General features: G+C 41.7%; 1 long non-coding RNA gene across 2 annotated transcripts in view; it reads right to left on the bottom strand.

Moving 5' to 3' along the window:
* Positions 1-764: 764 nt before the first annotated feature.
* LOC145987236 (uncharacterized) overlaps positions 765-6000 on the bottom strand; it is a 44586-nt gene continuing 39350 nt past the window's right edge. For both annotated transcript variants that reach the window (XR_014441632.1, XR_014441633.1), the window contains exon 4: positions 765-898. This is a non-coding gene — a long non-coding RNA (uncharacterized LOC145987236). The remainder of the gene's footprint in view (positions 899-6000) is intronic.

Genomic DNA, 6000 nt, shown 5'->3' with positions numbered 1-6000 from the left:
ATCCATCTAACCTAACTACAAGTTTCCTGTGAATACTCTAATGCATGTAAAATATGAGAACAATGCCATGAAAAGTCAAGTGGAATACAGCCTACTGTTTCCTCGCCTCAGTAAGGTTGGTCAATTTCAGAATATTGTCCTTATTTAATCCACAAGGTTGCATACTTTTCGTCAGGAAAATCATTGATGACTGGACTTTTAATGGCCACGAATGATTTTTCAATTGTGTTTGTTGCGTAATTAGGAAATAGTGTACTATATGGTTTCAATCCTACTTTCTTTGAGAGAGATAAAGACATCCCTGGCAGGGATTTATTTTGTCGAGGACACATTTTTATGGGGAGGGGGAATCCCCGGCATTTCTCCCCCTTAATTCGCACACCGCTTGTAACGACCCCGTCTTTATAACCCAGAAGTTAGTGAGACTGCATATGCTTTCCTTCCACACGCACGTCTATGAAATTTTCACTAAAATCTGCAGTGTCCTTTTTGTTTTAATCTGCATATCATCTACATAAAGATCGTGTATGGTATCTTAACCCTTAATATTTCTTACATGCCATAATATTGTTACGATTGCAATTACAAATATAAAAACGAATATTACTAATACTACTTGTATGTAAATAAGGGTCTTTTAAAAAAAATGTTACAAGAGTTTTGGGATCATTTACGAATTATATTTCTATACTAGAAGGAAACTGAAAATAAATTAGGTATAACTTCAATTATTGTTGCTAAGTAAGGAAATAAAAAATGAGTCAACAAATATCAATGTATTTATTTTTATGCATCACCTCAGTAACCAATACATTGTTATGTTTTTCTTACAAGGTCAGCTACCTGCATCATTTTCTTGGTCCTTAGAAATTTATTTTGAAATCGACGACTACGTTGTCTAAAAAGAAAAACATTTTTTTTTCAAATCGTTAGTCTTGTAATGTCGTAAGTGAATTATTAATAAAGAAATAGGGGTTCATAAACACTCTACTAATATTATTCAAACGATAATCGTTTTGGTTTTTGCATTTTTTCAAATTACAAAAATATTAACGTAAACCTATATTAATACAACCAAGTGAGAATGATGCGAAGGAGTTATGTAAAGGAATTTCTGCAGAATAGAAAAAAGTAGTTTGGGAAGGCAGGATATGAACAAGTGAGCTCTTGAAGTTGAAACTGAACTCATTTTCCAACAGAAAATATACAGGGATAACTCTGAATTTATACTCGGAGTGGTTAACATTGCACGATAGAGTGGAAGACCTCATAAGAAGCCTAAAGGCTAAAACATGATGCTTAGGCTGGAAATGAACCTGGAAGGTTTGTTTTTGTTTTTCTTGGGCAAAAGGATGACGAGGAGCAAAGGAGATTGGTGATATTCCTTATTTTATAAGAGTACTGTCATATATTTTGAAATTTAGGTAGAAGAACTATTAATTGGCGAAGCTCTTTTCAGTTAAGAATCGTGCGGTATGTATTAGCATAAAAAATAGGCCACACTTTTAAAATTATACTGGATGAGTCTGTTAAAAGAGGCCCCGTGAAAAATGTGGTCCTTGCATGTAGGCATCCCTGGTACACCGAAGAGAAGAGCGGTCAGAGAACAGTCCAGGATATCGGTGCCAAGCAGTTTCGACAACATGACATAGAGTGGATTGAAAAGAAAGTGTCCAGTACTGACCTTGAGGCAGGCAGCGTGCAGGTCAGTTGAGTGCAGTTGAGAGACGAGGAAAGTTGTGAGTGTGGTACGGTGGGTCAGCAACGTATCTTTTTTGTCGAGACGTATGCACGCCTCGGATCTTGGAAACAGTGTGCAGGTTTGTTTACGACGTAGTTCACGGTGAATGGAGTTCCAAGGAAGGCCACAACCAAATCAGTAATGCAAAAACTGATTGCAAAATGGCGGAAAACCGGATCCGTGCTGAATATGCCAAAAGTACGTCCAAAGACTGTCCGCACTTAGGCAAAGGTGGGCGACGCAGCGCAGCTAATGATACGCAGTCCACGAGAATCATCTCGGCGTTTCGCACAACAGTATGAGGTGTCCCAGTCAACCGCTATGCGGATCCTGAAGCAGGACTTGAACTTGAACGCATTCAAAGTTACCGTGATGCATCAGGTGCGGGATGTGGACAAGGCAGCTCGCGTGCAGTTTTGTGAGTGGTTTCTGTCCAATATTGCTCCGGAGGTGCTGCAGGATGGTCACTTGTTCATTTCCGATGAAGCATGGTTCCATCTGTCAGGCTACATAAACTCCCAGAACACGCTACGCTGGATAGGTGACAATCCACACGTGTTCATGGAGGTTCCACTGCACACCCAGAAACTCGGTGTGCGGTGTGCCGTGTCGTCACGCCGCATCATCCCCTTGTTCTTCGATGAGACTATGAACTCGGCTCGTTAAATCAGTAACATATTCAACGTGTTTGTTGAACAACTGACTGAGGATGAGCGAAGGAACGCTTACTTTCAGCAGGATGGAGCCTACAACATGTGCAACGATCACGCACATTGAGTCAGTGTTCCCGCCTATAACCCCTCGATCACATAATCTTATTTTTGATTTGTGTACGTGTGCGATTATGAAGAATAAGCTTGGCAAACAGTGAATGTACGTCGATAGTGACGTCATTGAAGTGCGCTGATTGGTGGAAGAGTGGAGGAGTGCGTGCAGGAAGGGAACTGCTCTTGTCTATCGGCAGCCATGGGAGAGAGAGTCGCCTTGTCTTCAATCCTCAGTCTAGTTTTCAGTTAAGTATTATTGGTTTGATCTTTATTTCTTTCTGCGTGCATAACAGTGTATAAATTGCTAATTGATTATGTGATGTTTCCCTGCCCCCGTGTCAGGGCAACAGTTTTTTTTTCTCTTATTGAAATAATTATTAATATGTTAATTAATTAGGTAATTACTTGTATAAACATATATGTGTTATTAGTGTAAATCAATTTATTATGCATTTCAAGCTCGTATATATTCCATGTATAAAAACCATGTAGCTCTCTGTTCTTTCTTCGCGTTTCGAACGTTCAAAAGAAAGGCGGGCAGTTTAGCTGTTAAAGATTAAAAATTTTGAAAAAAGGGCGGTTGGCAACAGACGCCAACCAAACGTATATAAACTCCCAGGTGAGAGTAGGGGAGGTCGGCTGTTGGAACTGAGACTTGGAAGGGAGAGGCTGTTTTTGCTTCGGTTAGCTAGGACCGGAGGACAGGTCTCCCGAAACGGATGCTGTAAGAGATTGGATTGCCGGGCAAGCTAGTGCCTTGGTGTCCGATTTACAGGTAAAAAGGTAGTTTGTACTGGATGTTATTTTGAAGTAATTACGGTGCGCCGGGCAGCCTAGTGCCTTGTCACCGTGGAGGTTGAGAAATGTACACGTCGGGCGGCCTAGCGCCTGTTAGGACGTTTCTTGGAGTAACGCGAGTCTACCTTGTGACAAGCGTACTTCAGATGTAATTCATGAAATGTAAAGCATCCAGGTACAAACAATAGAGATTCCAACATCAAAATTAGAGTTTTGGCCCGATAATTAATTAGAGAAATGAACGTTCGGAAACGACTTGTATATACTTCAAATTTTACGTTAATTAAACTTATAGAAAATACCAAAAATTTCCGTTTTTAATTTCACACAAGCTGGACAAGGTAATTTATCCCCCTGATCATAAAGGTTTCGCAAAAGGTTTTCCGTTGTCTCTTGTAGTTAATTATATAATTATGTTGACTTGTAGCAACCCACGTGCATTGTCGTACAAAGAAATATACCCCTAGACAAATCTGAGCCGAGTACGAAGTGCACCGAACCTCGAGTGCGGAAGTAAACTGGGGGGGGGACAGACGAGCAACAAATTTATTTGGGGGCTCGTCCGGGATTGAACTTAGTTATTTCAGGTCTTGTCGCAGGATATTGAACTAGATTTTTGAATTGAAAGTTAAGGAGAGAAACGGACGAGGATCGAACCGATGATCTTGCGAAACAGAAAAGGGGAAGTTACAAGAATGTCGCTTGGTAACTCGAGTAGGTCCAGCCCGACCGCGTCAGAACTTTCTGTTGTTGAGGAACAAAGGTGCGTTCCAAGAGTGACAATGGAGGAAATTCGTTTGCAGCTTCCGACATTTGAGGGAAATGTAGGGAAGGAAGATGCTTTTTCGTATCTGGATAGGATTGAAGATTACGCGAGAACGCTGAAAATTGCTGAAGATGATCTTCTGAAGCAGTTTATTCCTCTTTCGTTGCGAAATGAAGCGAGGGAGTGGTTTTTGTTCACGGAACCGTTCGGTGATTTTTCACAATTCAGGCATAAATTCTTGCAGGCTTTTCACGGATTGGATTATCAGAGAGAAGCAGAGTTATTTTTGTCTCAGAGGTTTCAACTTGCTAACGAGGGATTGGCGGAATACGTTCGCAAAGTTGACAGGCATTTTAGCAGGATAAGGAATTCGGCTTCTGCACGGGAGAGAATTGACTTTGTGAAGTCGCACTGCAATCCGGTATTTAGGGATTATTTGTACAACAAGACATTCACTTCTATGAGAGAAATGAGCGAGTACGCCCTGGAATTACAATCCGAGTTTTTGGAAAGGCAGAGATTCAAGTCTTTCGTTTCGGAAGACGAAATTTACAGCTGGTCGCTAAGGAAGTCAGTTAACCAGGAATGCGAAGAGGAGAGGGGGAGAAAGAAATCTGATATTTTCTTGGACCCTGTGAGCATTGGTTTTGACCGCCCGAAAGTCGCGCGCCTGAGGGCTGAACATGTGGTTTCGCGCCCTCCACCCTCGCGGCTTGCGGTGAGGGATGAAAACAAACAGAACCGCTTTTCGAAGGAAGATTGCCAGAGAAATAAATTATGCTACACTTGTGGACAGAAAGGTTGCAGAGCTTCAAATCACCATAGGGAAAACAAGATTAATGAACGTGGGAAGGAAGCAACAAAAAACTCGTAGAGTCGCCACGAATTTGTCAAGTTCGTGGCGTGGAAACTGCAAATTTTACACAAAAGGAAAATTTTTCACCTCACAATGTAAATGCAAAAGATGTAAGGGAACCTATCGTTTTATGCAACGTGGCTAATGTAGAAGTACACGCATGTATTGATACGGCGTCGTCCAATAGCTTTGTGTCTTTGGAGGTCTTCGAGAAAATGAAGACAAATGGAGTGAAATTGAAGGGTTGCAGAACTAAAGTAATACTTGCGGAAGGAAATGTAGAATCTTTGGGGAGCGCTTACGTGAATATTAAGTTTCACGGACACAAGGCTCGGGATCAGATATTTGTGCTATCAAATGCTAATCATGAAATGTTAATGGGAAGGACATTGATGGCTAAGCTGGGACTTATACCCATGATTCATCGTAACGGGTGGGCAATTGAGCCTGATCTTTCGAAAATCGTGCCTTTTGATTCGCCGCCGACACGTGACAGCGTTGATGCTGTTGGTTCAAGGGGACTGGGTTCGACCGCGGATGGAGTCGAAGCAGTCCGAGAGAACGTTTCTGCTTGCGGAGCGGAGACACGTAGCAGCGACATCAAAGGGGAGGGGATTGACGAAGAGAGAAGGATTGCCATGCTGATGGAGGGTACCGATATCTCAGAGGAAAACAAGCCGAAATTGATTGCCATACTGAGAAGGCATATTGATGTTTTTCAAGATAAACCGGGATTAGCAAAGGATTACGAGGTTCGTTTGGATGTGAATAACGAGAAGCCGTTCCGAGCGAAACCTAGGCCACTTTCTGAGCAAAAGAGGAAATTAATGAATCAGGCGATTGAGCAGATGCTTGAAGACGGGATCATTGAAAGGGGTGATACAGATTACCTTTCGCCGCCTATTCTTCATGTGAAGAGAGATAACACATGTAAAGTGATAATCGACAGCAAAGGCTTGAATAAAAGATTGGAGGCTAGACGTAGAGAAATACCTGATATTAGGTCGACAATATGTAAGCTTTCTGGGGGAACTATATTTACAGTTCTTGATATTCCGTTTGCATTTGCAAA

This window comes from Lepisma saccharinum, chromosome 4 (assembly GCF_977018435.1).
Source record: "Lepisma saccharinum chromosome 4, izLepSacc3.1, whole genome shotgun sequence".
Taxonomy (NCBI): Eukaryota; Metazoa; Arthropoda; class Insecta; order Zygentoma; family Lepismatidae; genus Lepisma; species Lepisma saccharinum.
The sequence above is the reverse complement of the archived record's forward strand: the minus strand, read 5'-3'. Positions and strand labels throughout refer to the sequence as shown.